The sequence below is a fragment of the Bacillus rossius genome, chromosome 1 (genome assembly GCF_032445375.1).
Source record: "Bacillus rossius redtenbacheri isolate Brsri chromosome 1, Brsri_v3, whole genome shotgun sequence".
Classification (NCBI taxonomy): Eukaryota; Metazoa; Arthropoda; class Insecta; order Phasmatodea; family Bacillidae; genus Bacillus; species Bacillus rossius.
Window position 1 is genome coordinate 71,674,098 of NC_086330.1, and position 18,516 is coordinate 71,692,613.

The 18,516-nt window shown below is 36.2% G+C and overlaps 1 protein-coding gene across 2 annotated transcripts in view; it reads right to left on the minus strand.

The window, feature by feature from the left end:
- The window catches only part of LOC134537508 (probable cytochrome P450 6a14), a 73,800-nt gene that overhangs the window by 54,082 nt on the left and 1,202 nt on the right, over positions 1–18,516 (minus strand). Inside the window, exon 1 of one of the 2 annotated variants that reach the window (XM_063378033.1) lies at positions 13,160–13,369. The exons of the other annotated variant lie outside the window; for it this stretch is intronic. The gene's annotated coding sequence lies outside the window, so the exon portion shown is untranslated. Of the gene's footprint in view, positions 1–13,159; positions 13,370–18,516 lie in introns of those variants that run through there. 2 annotated transcript variants of the gene reach the window in all.

Here is an 18,516-nt window from a genome sequence, read left to right on the forward strand (position 1 = left end):
TGTTGCGAATAATTGTTTTTGCTACTGTATCTGCTTCTGAAAGTAAAATGTTTATGTAGTTTGGAGCAATAACTGAATCGCACTTCAGCTCCGGCGATTACCGTCGCTGCGCGGCATTACTTCCACCCGACCAGCTGTCCCCCCAGTGACGTCGTACACTACCAACCAATGGCGCGCGAGCAACCGGAGCGGCCCCCCCTGCCAAAGCCGTATACCGAGAGCTAAGATGTTTACAAATCAAAAATTTTCAAAATGGCAATAATAGGTATCTAACTAAAGTAGATGGTTGGCTTGTTCGTGGTAAAAAAAAAATGAATTTGCAAATCATTTAAAAATTTGTTGGGATTGCATTAAAGAGGCACTGGGTTCCAAATATCATAGTCAATCAATGGTTTCCACAATTACGCCAAGCAAATTGTGGGACTCGGATACTCATAGAAGGTCAAAGCTTTAACAGTGTCCTCCAACTCACCTGACTTGTAATGCCATGTGTCCATCACTATTCACTTCGCTGTCGACGAGGCGTGGGTTCAAACACACGGCTTCAAACACTAACTTCTAACGTCCAGTGTCTGGGCTGGTGTAGGCCCAGTCAAACTGGTAGTAAACCAGCAAAAGAAATCATAGTTGCCATCAAAATGAACGCATTTGCGAGCGCTACTTGAGATCTACATCACTATTCCGCCACAAATCTATATGTCACTAGCATGGAAAAAGCGAATTGTGTTCAGGCCTCAAGTCTGTTACATGGTTATAAACATAAATTATTACCAAAAAAATTCGCTTGTAAAAGCTGTTCCAAAAAAACCCTGACTTATTAAGTGCAGAAAAATAACATTTATTTCATGAGAACGCTAGATCAATGTCTGGCTGTACGTGTAAAATATTGGAATATGAAATGTCACAAAAGAAACACAAATATATTACGCGGATGATGTATGAATATAAGTCTTTGTGTAATAATTTCTTGAGCAAATCTGTAAAATGACGTTAGTTAAACGAAAACCATCTAAAAGCAAGCAGCTCCGGATAGTAGGCTGAAATCAATGATGTAAAGATTGACCATCCAGATGAATACAATTCTAGTGTGTGACCGTTTGTTTCAACCAATTTTTTTAATTGAGATCTACATACATAGTATTTTGTTCTGCACTTTAAGTTTAACTTTAATTGAAAATTAAATATTGATTTTTCACTCAAATAGAAGTTTCCACTGTGATGTGTCATATCACAAAAATGATTGCCTGGTGCGCAAGATTTCTAACTCGAAAATTGCATTTCTTTGACATGCCCCCCCCCCCCCCCCCTCCCCGTCGATAAGGTACTCCAGCGATTATTACACGAATCCTTTTTTTTTTTCATTCAGATTGTTAAACATGTTTCTACGTTCTCTTGAATGTTTCTCCGCCTTCAACCAGCACTCGCAGTGCTCACTGCTTAGCAAACTGCACGAAAACTCTCGTATACACCCAGAACTGTGTGCTGTAATCGTTACCCTAAGTCAAATTGTGGGATGGCAAAAGTCACCATAGCTACATTGCATAAAATAGTTTTAAGCAATCCTGAATCCTTTGGCCAACCTGACGCAGTTGGCATACAAAAAAACACGCCATTGGTTCCGTAACTAGCAGAAAGAGCAACTTTTTTTAAATGCTGCAATATTCTGTTTGTATGACCATCTCAATTATACATACATTGGGAATTCTTTCACAGCGAAATTCAGACGCAGAAAAAGTTGTGTTACAAACACAGACACAATTATCGCACTAAAATTTAAGGCACTCACAATTATTTTTAAATATAGCTATTTATTCTTAATTCTACAGAGGCAATGCTCTTTTAAGAATATAAATCATGACGTTGCATCATGGATACGATAGTGATTCTCAACATGTAAGTAATGTTATGGGAGTTATAAACCGGGCATTCACGTATGTAATTGCTAAGAACAGTTAACACATTATAAAGACACCACGAGAAGTAATGTTAATGCATATATTCGCTTTCAATTCAAACAAATCAAATAGTTTCAACCCTTGAGCGTAGTTTGTTCAGCCAATAGATTAAAAATTCAATCTCCTTGGAAGTTCATGAACAGGCTATATTCACTTTATCGTCTCATTTTCGGAAAGCGACTGTGAATTATTGGGTAGGTAGACCCTAGTGAATACCCTCGTTGTTCTTAACTGTGGAATTTCGAATGGAAAAAAATGAAAATGGAGAGGGAAGAAAATATTTAATTTGTTTAAGTCGGTTTGACGTCTCGTCTACAACGAGGTTGTTACATGCGATATCACACAACACAATCCAGAGCTGTTCAGCATTTGTCAGAAATGATTGTTCAATATTCAATTATCTTTTATATTGAGTAAAAAAAATTATTCTTGTATAAAACGTCAATCAAAACTTGAAATTACGCGCCAATTTTCGATAGCGCGACATGAAATATTCTTTTCTTTTGCAAAAACGTAATTCAAACGTGCAAAATGTTGAAAAAATTTACATTTTTCTTGTAGTATTGCAAACATTTTCTTGGCAACTGGTTTTCAAATGAATTTTTTAAAAAGGACAGTTTATTTTTTTTCTGTTTTTCTTAGACCTATAAATTCATTCTTAAGTTTCATTGAAATCATGGATGTCTATTTTCAACGCATAATTACGGGTGTTTAAAATATCAAAGCAAGGTGGAAATTTTCTCTCCTTTGTGAGTGAAGTTTTAATTCTAACGCTCATAGAGGCCACATACATATGGTTTTATTATTATTATTTCAGACGTGTCTCCCACTCTGGCGACGAGAGATGGAGGCGAGGCAAAATTAATTTTACTAGCAACATTACAACAGCCAGCAGAAAGAAAAGAAGGTAATGCCACGCATTTTTTGCGAAAATAATTCCGGACTAAATGCGTATTTGATCATTGTAGAATCATCTGTATTTCATGGCTGATTAAGTTACACACAGACACATAACCGGACCAGGATTTGAACCTAGATCTTCTAGAATGCGAGTCATGTGTGTTACCATTGTGTTACCATTGCGCCACCTCACTTCGTGTTGAAAGGCGCTGCAAGGAATGTTACATAACATTTAATACAGCATTTCGCCCAAGTTTGTTCTTTTTTATTCAGTGCTCCTACTTTTTTCCTGTCACCATTAACTAGAAGCAATTCGTGTTATCATACTGGTTCCACGAAATATTAATCTATTGGCTTATCATTGGTGACAAAGCTTCTTTACGTAACATCGTAGTGATAATCACTAGGTAGGAATTTACGCAATTTTGACTAAAGACAAAAGACTCTTTACAAAGCGCATTTCGCTCACTCATTAAAACAACGTCATATCTCAAAAATCGACGGTTTTTAGTTATTTCTTTTTTCAGAACTCCCTGTAAGAGTAGTATACCTGCAAGATCGTCATATCTTTAACTCAATATTAAGCCGCTGTAGACCACACGTGTTGTTTCTGCATTAGAAAAAATTTCTGGAGAGTTATTTTCAAGAGTGTCCTACTGAGCAGGAAAAATCTTTGTCGTTTGGTGCAAGTGTGTATTATTTCTTCAGAAAACTGTATTGCGCACAAGGTAAGAGCATTTAATTCTTATTTTGTATCCAGACAAACTATTGTTTAAAAAAACACACCTATCTATTTTAACAAACTTAGCGTTTAAATTTTGCAAAGTGTTAAAATTAGGGTTGGTCATTTTCGTGTTTATTATTAGTGCCCAAAATAATTTATTATGCTTGATTTATTTTAGTGTTATAATTATTTATCTTGAAACCACACTTACCCTTATTCGTTGCATTTCGCATAATATAAAAATTGTAGTTGAAAATTTTCGTATGTTTATTAATGTTCCCCATTATAATTTACTACCTTTATACATTTTGAGATATCATTGTTAATCTTAAAAATATACTTAACCCCTTTTCACCACTTAGGGAAAATGTAAACATTTTCATTAGTTTTTTGTATGTTTATTATTCAAAACCAATATCATATTATGCTTAATACAATTCGGAGATATAATTATTAATCTTAAAAGCATACTGACCTCTTTTTCACACTGTAGGGGTTGAATTAAGAAAAATATAACAATTGTGGTTTTTATTTTTTGTTTTGTTATTATTATTACCTAATTAAATTAGAATATGTAATTATTAATCTTAAATATAAAGCTACCCCTTTTTTCTCTTATGGGTTGAATTTCACAAAATATAAAAATCGTAGTTGTTTGTATTTGTATGTTTATATTTGGTAACCTATGTCATTTATTTAAATTCGTAGATATTATTTATCTTTAAAACATAATTACCCATAATTCACCTCTTAGATGTTGATTACAGAGAAAGCATTTTATCAGAAGAACGATTGACTACTTGCTTGAGATCAATAAACAATGATTTTATTACGATATAATTCTTTAACGATTAATTGTCAACGAATAAAAGTAAAATAAGGAACAATGGGAATCCATAACAGAAATTATTATTTTCTTAGTAACCTTCAATCCAAACCCCCCTAAAATTTCAGGCATTATCTCGCATATCTTGCTTTCTACATTCTTCTATCGATTTATTTCATAAACTAAGATATTTTCGTACTTCTTCAATGAAATTTTTCATCGACGTGATACTAATTTAAATCAAACACAGATTTACCGAACAATTTCGGTCAAAAGCAGGTGTTTTTTTAGCTGCGCATGCGCGAAGTCAGCGACGTTTTATAAATATAACCGAGAACCAAACACCTGGCGACGTCACCAACATAGCGAACATGGCGAACACAGTGAACACAGCTTTGTTTGGCCAGTGACAACTGAGATGCAACTGGATTTTACACGCATAGCGAACACCGCGAACATAGCGAGCATATCGCCTTAATGCAATATTGAGACGCGTCTAAATTGACACAGTTTGAACACATCCACACGAAAACTTGCGACAGTTGAAATTAGGATCTTGAGGCCATCTCGAGCACGTTCTGAAAAAGTTTACGAGTGACATCATCTAGTCATTGCGGGTGCAGCAAAAATAGAAACGTGACAATTAAATGGTGCGACTGTCATTGTTATAAAAGGCTGAACTCTCCAGGATTGCCTGTTTTCCATCCTGCGAAAATTTCCTTGCATTGTGCGTGCGCAACGTAAAAATTCACTGTCATTTTTTTTTTCATAACGCGTCTAAGTATAACTTCATACAAATTTAACACTTAAAATTTTTTTTTTAGTTAAGAAATAGGATTTTTGACTGTTCTGATTGGCGAAAAAAAATATGCCTAAACTTTATTTTTCATTTTTTTTTAATATAGGCGCCCGTACTAGTGATAGAGGAACAAAACGTTGTTCATGTTTAAAGGCAGGTGTTAATTAGTGAAAAAAAGTACTAGATACGCAGGTTTTTAACAGGATACGTACATCTGAGTTGAGTCTTCATAAGAAATCGTTGACGCTAAGCGCTCATCGACCATTTTTGGACCTAAAATATTATCGGGATATTTTCTCGAGACTCGGCACGAAGACGCGGCGTCACGCTTCGCCTACTTCGGGAAGGCTCCGCTGCTTGACTCCTGTGTTGCAGCGCACCCCGCGTGTACTCCTGTTCGTGCTGGCACGCGGGCTAGTTTCCGGGAACTTACAGACGTGCGGCACCATGATTGAGGGTTCCCGTGGGTACCATTCAGCCATGAACAGCAGGTCTGCGCGCCCGGGGGCCACCTGCGACCCTTGCTTTGTGACAGCACTGCTGCGGTGCGGTTCTTAAGGCTCGATCTCCCTCGCAGAGGTAGCCTGTCATCAGTACTTATCAAGGAGTTACCCTGTACTTTTATTCTGACAGTGCTCTTACGTGTTTTTTTTTTGTGTCACGAATCTCCACATTAGATGTTTATTAAACTTTTATTTTGAGCTGTAAAATATCACGCAAGAAACCACGACTTTATAAACTGATGTCATGCATATTTCAGTAAATACGTGTGGAGAAAAATTGAAACTAAACCATGATGCAAAAGAGCTATCGTGTCGAATGTATATGACATCCCTCAGAAACGAGTACCGACCAGGAAAGTTGGCGTGTGGGACCAAGCCATAACAATAACATCAGTGTTTCTATAATGTTTGTGTCTGCGTACACATCGACAATGGTGAGTGCTCGTTGATCGATTTCAAAGCGTCGGCAAGAAGCTGCAGCGCCACTGAGGTTTTTTTAGCGGAGGTGTTCCATTGCATTGAGGTGTTCGCAGCATGCAGGTGAAGGACAGCACAGCACCCAGTCCTGAATACCTCAAGGGAATTCGCCACAAATGAAAAATCCTCGACCCAGTCGGGAATCGCACCCGATACTTCTTGCTCACTAACTAGGAATCGTGGCCACCAGACGCATAAGTGCTAATACGTGGGTGTAACAATCTGTGAATACCAGGAAATATAAATACGCTTACAAAGGTAAGTAATACTTTCTTGTCACTAATGAAGTCATGAAAGGACGAGCTTGTAAATAAATTGGTTTTCCACGCTCACCCATAGTGATATTGGGGAAGGAGTAGTAAGGATCCATCCTAACACTGGTTAACCAATGCTGTCTTCAGGGACTACGATCCAATAATAAGTGGGTACCTGCCACCATTGCGATACGCACGCTCCCTAAAGCATTTTTGGGTTGTGGTGATCGGTACTATCCGGAACAAAAGAGTTTATCAATCAATAGGATACTCAATATGCATCCAGGTAGTTGCTGTTTCTGTCCCATCCACATGAACTGCGGTCTGTTTTTTTTTTTCTAAATTGGTTTTCCACGCTCACCCATAGTGAATGCTTGTGCAGCTTATCAAATGATTTTTTTCGCTGACTGAAAAGGTGAGCCAGAACGCTACCGTATGATGTGAGTAGAAGGACGCGAGTTCGATTTCTCTTAAAGTGTGTTACTGCCACAATATTCTTTACATGAGCTTAATTTTTACATATTAAAATTCATTAGTTGATCGTTACAACTTCTAGTTTGTATTGTTTATCAACTATTTTTAGCATGATTTAAGAGCTTCCCATTTATTCGCTAGAGCCTCGAATTGTGAATCATCAGTGAAATTAAATGTTGTATTTAGATGGCAACATTTCAAACGTTAAATAAAGTTACACTAGAGCACGAGGGTTGATTCCATAACTGTTCAAACATTGAACCCTTATATTGCTGGGTCATGAAACTGCAGCTAAATTCTTCAAAATTTGCTGGATGATTGGTATCAATTCCCTCCAAGTTTTGTAAGTAAAATTTGTACGCAGGTCAGCTTTCACTTAGCTATCGGTATTCAGTTGACAGGCGTTAATGAGCTCGTTGGAAGTGGGTTGGCTTTAACCAGCACAACTCAAGAATAACACAATCTGTTGTTTTTTTTAATGGAAGTATCAAGTCCAATCGTAGGACTGACGGTAGCAACATTAGCAGGTCCATAAAACTAAGTCTCCGGTTTATGACAAGGTTGTGCTGTGACCCAATGAGATTCTAATGAAGAACTGACAGGATAATGGGCAATTGGCACTAATGGGAAATCGGGAATTCCCCGAGAAAACCCACTGTTCACAAGAACATCCGCCACGTTCCCCCTTTGAATAATATTAGAGTGTGACTCCGCCGGGAGTGATCGGACCAATCAACCATTGTCGTCCCACGTGCTGTTCTAATCAAACGTCAATTACTTTTGAGCATTTAGAATATCAGCACCCGTACGCAGTCATACATTTAAAATACTTTTATGACCCGTTTACCTGTTCAACACAATCGTTTGATGTTATCATTTATAATTCAGATAAGATAAATAAAGACTTTTTTTAATGTTCTGCGAGAAACATTCCGACATTCACAGCTGAACGTTGCAACGTAATTAACAAAACAAATATAGATTAATGTCATACCGTATTAGCCAATCATTTATTAATAGTTATTACGTCAATTTTATAAACAAAACAAATATAGATTAATGTCATACCGTATTAGCCAATCATTTATTAATAGTTATTACGTCAATTTGATACGAATATTCCGCTTTCAAAGTCTGAGCGTTCGCTAAAGTATTTGTCAAAAATGTTGTACCTAATATTGAAAAGTGTATATTTATTTTCAGCGATTAAATTAGGTGGGAGGTTCTTACGAATAACGCATTATAAAATTCTTATGTATTACTTATCTATATGTTACAAGCTAAATATAGTGAAAATCAGTTAAAAATTCTTCTCGTAGTTTTACTGTCTAGATAAATAAATGATCTAACTGTCCAATGTTAACAGATAATCTTCTTTATTGGTTTTTAGGTTTTTATTCCTTTTGAACTGCATTTTATTTTACTGAAAAACTTTCCCCAGTTTTACATAGCAAAGGTACTCGATTAAAAAACCTACGATTTTGCTGATTTGTATTCAAACAAATCGTAGGATTTCAATTTTTTTTAAAACGTGTTTTGGATTTAACTAATTGTAAATTCAAATATATTCTTTGTTAAATTACAGCTTTGTTTCATCATTTTAGAAAAAGTAAATGTCTGCGTAAGTAAGTACAATTTATAAAGTTGTGCATGTGTCGATGTTAACATTGAATTCTTTTTTTTTTTTTTGAGTTACTGTTCACGCTTAAAAAAGAAGAATCATACTACACATATCTTTATTAATATATTTATTAACTTCAACTTTCTTACTTTAATAAATTTTACTTCACAGTTATTTTTCTTAACACTTTTTAATCAATTTGGAAACAAGCAATGAAAAATTTCCTAGTGATAAACAAGTACAATGTGAACGTGTTTGTTGCATTGATTTTCACTTAAAAATCTTCCTCGGTATAACAAAAAAAACATATTACATAATATTTATTTTTCAATCTTACCAAAAAACAAACTCGTGAAACTTAACTAAGTTACACTTGTTTTTGATGCCCCTGCCACAGTATCTAATATTTTAGTGGCAAATGGAATTAATGGAACGGAAGAGTATTGACTTTGAGATACAAACTATCTTATCTAAAGTTCATCGCAAAAGCTATATTTAAAAATATAAGTTCCAGTCAACTATGCGTGTAATCTTCACGAGCATTAACACAATGTAGTTCACGCGGTCCAGTCAGTGTGTTTGCAGATTAAAATAATTAAATCTTCAGTTGAGTGTGTTTTCGTGGTAATGTTGGCAGAATTAACCGTTTTTTAAATTTTGTGTTCTTCGTTGTACTTGATTCACTAATAATATATATATTTTTTTTAATGTTTAAATTTGCACGCGAAAGTCGTTTGTAAGCTGGCGTGGCAATACGTAGTCTGAAACCTACCAGGAGAAAAAATTGTTACGAGCAAACCAAATAATGACGTAAGACGGTCGGAAAAAATTAATTTACTTGGCCGCTTGCTTGGAGGTTATATTTTGAGTATATAATTTCTGTAAAAACAGTTTTATTTTAAAACTGATCAAGGCTTTGTGCCTGTGTCCAGTTAAGAATTTTAGCTCGTTTTCAAGCTTATGTAAGAGATCAGGTAACGGTTATGTTCATAATAAATTTGGCAAATATAGGTTTTCTGAACTAGTGATTTTATTTTTTGTATTTAATCGTAATAGTTACAGCAAGGGCGCCCATATGATAATTTGTAGGGGGGGGCCAGACTTAGGGGTATGAAGTATTTTTAATATTTTGGAAGACTTAACTGCGGCTTGTTACTAGCCATAAAATAGTTCCAGTTCTGACCCTGTTAAAATTTTTTGTCCTGTTACTAAAATAATAGACCACAGTACTCATTCGCCATAAAAAAATCTTTATTGGCTACTTTATTAATTAAATATTAACTATTTTATTGAAACAAATGAATTTTTAGAAACACAAATGCAGGAATAGAGTCCTTATACTTTTGAAGCGTCTCGGGTACACGGATATCAAGAATACAGTCCTTCAACTAATTGCTCTCTTTACCCCTAAATAAATGTCGCGTACAAATTAAATTAAAATAATTATAAAGTTTAAAACGTGTTGATCAAAATATTCAACTTTGGGAGAGAAACGATTTGAGTATGTTATCACAGTCAGAAAACAGTTGTTTTTAAATGTAACACCTGAACTACGCTTATAATTACAGTCAAAAATTGTTTCACAATTAAATGAATATTACTATGTTTCGATATGAATCATAATTGCTTATCATTTAAAATTAGCACAGATGGATTCAGTAGTAAAGCACAGAAAAAATTAGTTTATTATTAAACTAGACTATTTAACCAAACAGTATTTAGATGTTAAGGAATTAAGTGACACCAAAACCAATGAAAATAATCGAAAATTTCTAAATGCTGACATAACTCATATATCAGCTTTCCACAGAAGAGTTTAGTTCGGCGCAATTAATCCACACAAAACAACTGGACATACTATGTCGACGCGTATTTTAAGAATATAAGAAGATCCACATCGCAGTATAATTTTTTTTTTTCGTGTCGTGTGGTGCGGGCCCCCATTTGTGGTGCGGGCCCATAGGCTACAGCCTAGATAGCCTGCGCGTAAATACGGCATTGATAAACCCTTAAATAACATGTTCAGAACTTAACTTCAGAATTAAGAGTACATTAGAACCTCGATTTTACGGAGCCCGGACTGAACGAAGCCGCGATTTTACGAATACATTTTTTTCAGGAACCATCTAAAATTCGGAAAATTTGACACCAAAATATATTTTTAAAAAAATTAAAAAAACACTATGAAAACATATAAAGATATTAATTTTTAATGCACAGCGTATTCATATTTTAAAGCTAATACAACAGCCATTTACCGTTAGTGAATATTGTATAAGTTATTGCGGCATCAAACTCAAAATCGAAAAGAAAAAATGGACTAGGTACACTTTATTTGTCGCAAAGTTCGAAATTTCTTAGATTGAAAAATTATGCCAAGGCTGTAAAAATATTTATTTTACCGCAAATGAACTATACTCAACATTCCTTACCCATTCCAACATTTCCAGCTCGTGAACATAGCAACTGAGCTTGAAACCTTGAGAAGCGTGAGAGAAAGAAACGATATTGAGTAGCTACTTCCTCTCCTTTCCGCTAATATCCAGCAACCCAAGCCATTAGGCATTATCTTGACAATTTTCGCATTAATTACCTTCGCTGCATCGGTTTCCCAGTAAAAAACGCTCAAAAATGGTATGTGACGCAGCAAGTAGACGTGACGAGCGGATTTTCAACTAAGCTTTTTTTTAACTTACTATACAAACAAATAATTCCCTATGGCTATCACAAATTCAAGGGCTTCTCGCACTAAAATGTACTGTGTTTTTAATGAATGTCTGTCGTTAAAGAGCAGCGTTTTTTTTCACCAAATAAGCCTATGATTAAAGACCGTAAAAATTCGCGGATTCCTTTCGAGACAGGCTGGAATCCAAACTCGTTTAGCTTAATGCTGCGTCAGTGATTGGACCGCAATTTACCTGAAGGACTCTGAGCCAATGGCAAACACTCAACAAAAGAAGTATCGAATCATAAGAATCGCAGTAAACAGTTTCCCCGAGTCGGTAGCCAATGACCATGTGATAGTTGCCAGAGTACATAGGAGAATCGTTTAGTCTATCCTAGTGGTCATTGAAACCGCGAATTTTTCCAGTCCCTACCTATGATCACTTTTATGAAACAGTACAGGTGTACACTGAACTGTGTGCTTGTTCTCCTCGATTATGTTACTAAAAGTGCGTTCATTAATATTTTTCAAGCTGATTTGTTAAAGATTAACTGATAAATATGATAAGGTGAAGTCCATAAAAATGCAAGGCAGGGAATTCTTCCAGCTCATCAACCCGACCCTGGATAGTCTCGTCTGTGTTCAGTCGTCTCTGGCAAGGAGTGGACAAGTTTGCAAACTCAAATATAAATTTATTTTAGTAACACGCGTCTTACGAAAAGGAAAGATATCCAAGAAAGGCATGTCGGACAACCTACTGTCACCACACAAAAGTTAACATGATGCAATGCGTGGTGCAACTGTGTTTAGTCGCTGTGATGTCGCTTTTATATCACTCGTGCAATGAAGCAAGTTGTGGAATGTTAAAAAAAAAAATAAGGGGAGGGCAGAGGGCAGACAGCAGTCATTGTTTTTACTATATAATATTATATATATTCCGTTCAATAAATTATAACATGTATCTTCACAGGGTGGGGTGTTTGAAATTTTATGAAGATAACGATTTTACGAATGCAATCCAAGCGACTGTGAGCATACGTAAAATCGAGATTCCAGTGTAAATTGCTTTCGAGTCTACTGAAGGTAGCGGAATCCTTATCCCTTTAAACACTTTTGAAGGGAAAAAGTGGTTTTCCTCTAAATTAAAAATTCCAACATAAATTTTACGTTGTAGACTTTTCTGAACAATAATTCTTATTTGAGTAACTTTAAAGGTGTTAGCTTACCTTAAAAATTGTGAATATTCTGAGCGGATGTGACGAATGAGGAAAACTAAGAAACACTACATAATAACAATGGTTTTTATCTTTACACTTTTCACTTATTTATTTGCACTTAAGTTATTTATACTGACTGAATACACTAAACTAAATCTAGACCAGATGCATAAAACTGTAGGTAGACCTAAAGACTATTGAAAAATCTCTGTTTTGAGATGTTATTTGTGAACATACACATTATTATGACGAAAAAGTAGCAAAACATTTCGCCGTCTACAAGCACATGTCAACTGTCGCGTCGTCTAACTCTGACTGGTCTAAATCTGTTGTGTTGTGTTATCGCGCGAGCTTGGGTAGGAATACGAAGGGGAATGACTCGCCACGGGCGTTGCGCTTGAACAGCGTTTTCTCCCTGTACACAACACCTTATATCGCAGCAGCAGAAACTAATGCTTGAACTAACATAACAAATGAAATAGACATGTAAAAAACGATATACAATAATATCTTCGTGTTGAATCACTTCTACATAATACCGAATTTAAATAATTTTCTTTAAAGTAAAACACCTGACTACACTATATTTTTTTCCTTCCCTGAAAGCTAGGGGGGGGCCACGGCCCCCCCCTGCCCCCGGGTATGGGCGCCCTTGAGTTACAGTAAGTGACAAGTGAATATTTTTTACATAAATGCAGAATATCTTATTAATTTATTCCTTAAAATAATATGACGGAGACTTACAGTTCGCACAGACGCGTGGCCGACGAAAGCTTGCAATCCAGTTGAGAGACTCGCTCGCAGACCCGGAAGTTCAGGACGTGCACTTCCGGCCGCCCGAGTCACGACGGTATAGTCCGCGCGACCACTCGCTTGCACCCGTGGGTGGCGGACGACGCGGGGGAAGTGTACACCGGAGGGAAGTGTACACCTTGCCGGACGGGCGTGACCCGACTGACTGAAGACGAGTTCCGTGCCTCTTCTGGGTGTCTCCCTCTCTCTCTCTCTCTCTCTCTCTCTTTTCCTCCTCCCCCCCCCCCCCCCCGCAAAAAGGCTCTGTGTGACCTTGAGAGAGCTGCGGTGAGGGTCATGGTCGTGATCCTTATTGTGTGCCGCTCGTTCCGTATAGGAAATCACCGGTGACAGCTCAGCAAGGTGGTCTGCGCGAGAGGTATCGTCCCTTGCGCAAGGTCTATGAGTGAGTGGCGGCAGGTCGACGGGTCAACTGGTATTCGCGCGCCAAGCACCCAGCACCACCCAGTGGTAAGACAGTCGACTCGTTGGGAAGTCCCCGAGTTCGAACGGACGCGGTTCCAGACAACTTGAATTTTACTTCCCGTAGTTTTCCGAAGAAAAAAAAAACCTCAGGCAAATTCTTGGATAGTTACTTACCATACACCATGTTCTAGTCTTGTCCCGATGTTTTGGTGTTCCAGGGAACCCGGGTTAGAAACCCGGTCAGACAGACCAATCTAATATCGGTTTCCGTTGTATGTTAGTTTTTTACCTATCTAGTGACCTCGCTTTTGACGAAACTTATAATTGCATAATTAATTTAACTAACAAAAACATTATCGCCTCTGAGGAGAAACAAGTTCCGACAGCGTCAGGGAATTATTCTTTATGGGCTACGACCGGTTGTGGTAGGCAAAGCTGAGAACAGTTACTCAGTGTTTGCTGCTGCAGTAGCCATGCAGTAGAATAATGATGGCGAAGAGCGACTTTTCTCGTGTGCGTGACTTCAACAATAACTCGCGATTTGCCAATATAAGTATCAAAATATGCGTTTGTTTACAAATGTTACTCGAACAGAAACGCCTTTTTTGTTAGAATTGTTTTTGTAAGTAGTAATATGACAATGTAATTACTTATATGTACCAATAACGCAATATACCAAATTATGAATCTAAACCACGAGCAAAGTGCTAAAATGTCAATTGCGTACGCCTTGACACACGACCTTGTCAGCTAAGTTGACAAATAAACCGTTGCATGTCGGGTACAGCAATGTCTTACAGCCTAGCTAGGGCGCGGTTTATCTTGTTACTAGTGTACCATCCCAGGGTAGCTTTTCCCTTTACAACTCGTTTCCGAGTGGGTCGCACTACGTCACCCCGTATTATCCACGTAATGCGTATATTGGCCTTGTGGTTTGTTTTTTAGTTTAATTTTTCCCTGGATGTGTGTGCCGTATAAACCCGGTTTGCTTGTTCTCTACATTTATTTTGTGTGTCATATTTGGGTTTGGCATGTTTAACGTAAATTTATTACGTAAATTGATAAACGTCACCCTTGGAATCTCACATTTGGCACTAGGGTTCATGTTTGTTTGTAGACGTGCCTTTCATATAGGACTCGCGACTGTCATTTCGTCGTATTCGAATTTATTGCTCCTATGTGTATAATTAAGTTTTGATATAAAATGTGTTTTGTAAGTTGTGTTTGTTGAATATCATGTAGAGTCATAATTTACGTGATCCCGTTGAATGAGAGTTAGGTCATTTTTTATTTTAGTGTATTTTTTTTTTTTTTAATTTACTTTGTATGGATTTTCTTTATGCGTTAACGAGCCTTGCTATTGCTCGTGTTCATTATTTGTGGTTGGCATTATGAACGTAATTAATGTGGAGTTACCACTACTTGTGATTAAATATTCTGACCTCCTTGTATTCTAATCATATTTTTGCTGGCTATATTTTATTGCAGTAAGCTTACTTCTTAAATGTTTCGACGCTTGCATGCGTATTTTTTTTTGTGAAAACTTTTGCTTGTCCTTTCCCTCCTCGCTTGGACGATACTTATATGTGTCTACGTACCTGTTTAAATTATTATAATATTTTTTTATTGTTAAATAAATGGTGATCAATTTGATTGACGTAGTAAATGCGCGCCTTAAATGCACTGTGCCATGCTGGAAACCCTCGCTTATTTTAGCAATAACCCCAACATCTGAATTTCTGTGTGTGTTCCTTACAGCAGGAACTCTCTCTCTCTCTCTCTCTCTCTCTCTCCCCCCCCCCCCCCCCCCCCCTCCGAATGTGCTTCCTCGTTACTGAGCGCTTGGTTAGGAGGCTCTTTGGGACTTCGGGTCCTGAGAGACTTCAAAATCATAAAAAAAATTGCCTTCCAATGTATTATTTTACTCGATAGATTCCCGTCTCGGTTCAAGTTAAAAGTGATTTAAGGTTTCAAACATGTTTAAATTATTTTTCCCATCAACTTTCGTCGCATTTATTAAACATTTTCACTCCGAATAATGACTCTGTACAAGACAACTGTCCAAATAAATTAATTTGTTACACCGTATCATTATGCCCACCATCAAGGATGTATTTGATGCACCTTATAAATACTAGAGTGCCAAATACATGAATATAGGCCTATGTGTCTCCGAGAAAAAAAGCTTTCTTTGTCAGTACTTGATATCCTTTCAATGAAGTGCATATAGATCAAGGAATACGAAAAAGAGCCCTTCTTTTTTGATACTTGGCATTCCTTTCAAACAAATATGTCCTATTTCAAGCAGGTAAGACAAGAGTCTCTAAAATATTAGACTTATAGTATGGATATAATCTATTACAATTATCTATACCAACTAAGAAAGCATATTTTAGGCTAACAATAGAACCAAGAATCTCTAGAAAATACTTTACATTTACTATAAGACCAAATGGTTTTAAAACAACAAATATTTAGTCCTGACTGCATACATGACTACACACATTAAAAGAAATAAACACACGTTCAACAAAAGTACACACACAAATGAACACACTTTCGTCATCTAGGACACATGTCCGATAAAAAGGACCCACTTTTGGACACACATTCGACAAAAACGACCCTCATTGGACACCCATTCAAAAAAGGACACACAGTGGGATACAATTTTTTCAAATAGGACAAACATTCGACATAAAGGAAAAACATTTGGACAAACATTGGACAAAAAGAAAACACAGTTGTCACACTTTAGTCATACATGACACATATTTGACTAAAGGACACAGATTTTGACACACATTAGTCAAAAATAACTCCAATTTGATATTCAATCAATAAAAAGGACACAAATTGGACATACTTTTTTCATCTAGGACACACATTCGACAAAAAGGACACACGTTTGGACATACTTTAGTCATTTACGACATACAGTCGACAAAAAGGATGCACATTGGATACACATCCTACAAAAAGTACAAATATTTTGACACACATTTGACAATAAAGACTAATGTGACATCGTGGATAAGTATTATAATTAAGTAGGCTATGTCATAAAAAATTAGAATAATGATTTATTATTTTTGTTCAACTCACAAATATAAAAAAATAATCGGAATTTTTTCCATTAAAATATTAGTTTTTTTATATACTAGGAATCCCTCTTCTATCAGGAATTAAAATATGGAAAATATATTATATCTACCATGCAAGAAAAGTCTTCCGCACACACAGAAGAAGTAAAATGTCTCAGTCTGCCAACTAATAGCTACATTTGGATTGTCCCTCTATGTGCAATATATATTTTATGCAGTTGATTTCATCTTCCTTTCACCTTACTATAAATATTCAGAAAATATTTACAGTCTCAGTTTTATCAAGAGGCTTGAATGTATTCTCACTTTTCATTGTAAAAATACTTCCATTATCTTCAGTCTTCCTTAAATCATCAAAAATTTTCAATTCAAGTTATTTGTCGAGATCAGAGAACTATGAGCATAATCACGTTGAAGACAAAAAAAAATATTGTCATCATGCAGCATACTCTTCTTTATTGGAGAGGTTCAATCATTGATCTCTATCTTGTCTATCTTGTAAGTAAGCAAGCTTTACAAGGCCTGCCATGTTTTTAAGCTATCAATTATTCGTGTAAACAACCTGTCATATCGATCCCAACTTTTCATTTGGCGTAGTGTACTTTTAACACAATAAAACTCAGGGAAAATTACTTGTTACAATAACTACACTTGGTTTATTTATTATAATTTTATTAAAATTTTATTGAAATAATTGTTTTCGAATTTATAGCTTAATAATTTTTATTTTCAAGATGAAAGCCATAACGAAAAGTGCAAAGGCTATGTCATAATTTCAAAATGACGAAATCGTGTTTTTAATTAGAATTTTACTAAAAAAGTTTTATTAATTTTATAGAATGCAATGGTGATTTCACAATTCAAAATGGCGGAATCCAAGATGGCGGAAATTTCTAGACAGCAAATTGGTTGCTGTGACGTCATAATTTCGATAGATAGAAATTATGTAATCCAATATGGCGACATTCAATATGGTTAATCTAAGATGACGGCCGGGGTCAAGGTCAAGTTCATTTAAGATGGCCGACCCCATCCACCACCCACAGCTTTGAACCTGTCGCTGGAAATACATTCGTATAATACTTTCGCAAAATGGTAAAATTGTTTTTGTAGTTTTAATATGCTTGAAGAGATTCGAAGTTGTAACTATTTATCTCAAAACCATATCACCCCTCAATCACCCCTCAGCGATTAAATATCGTAAAATGCTTACATTGTGGTTGGTGGAATTCGTATGTTTATTGTTGGTACCCAATATGTGTATTTTTTATATGTGGTCAAAGGCGTATGCTTTCAAACCCATAGGTCTGAGTTATAATGGTTTGAATCAATTCGCTTCCAATGTATTTTGTAAAGAATAATTTGATTTGGTATGTCAATAAAATCCATTACAACATTGGCAGGTAATGGTACATCGACCTTATGTGCATGAGACAGGGCGATGCTGGAGTTCTCTAGGAACAAACATAGATGACTTTATCCTAGATTACAACCTCCGGTAGAACACATTAAATCAAAATGGCGGTCGTGGCATCACTCAAGATGGTGACCTCCAATTGACGAAAACATGATAGCGGATGTATCGTCAGAATCGAAAAAAGTGGCCGTGATATCAGATCCAAGATGGCGGAGATGATGTAGGAATTCAACATGGCGAAAGTTTATAATGTAACGTAAATTTAATGTATGTGATTGGGTTACTTGATGTCAAGTTGGCGAAATTCAATATAGCGGAGGAGATAAAGGTCAAAGTCAATAAAAATGTTTAAGGTCAAAAGG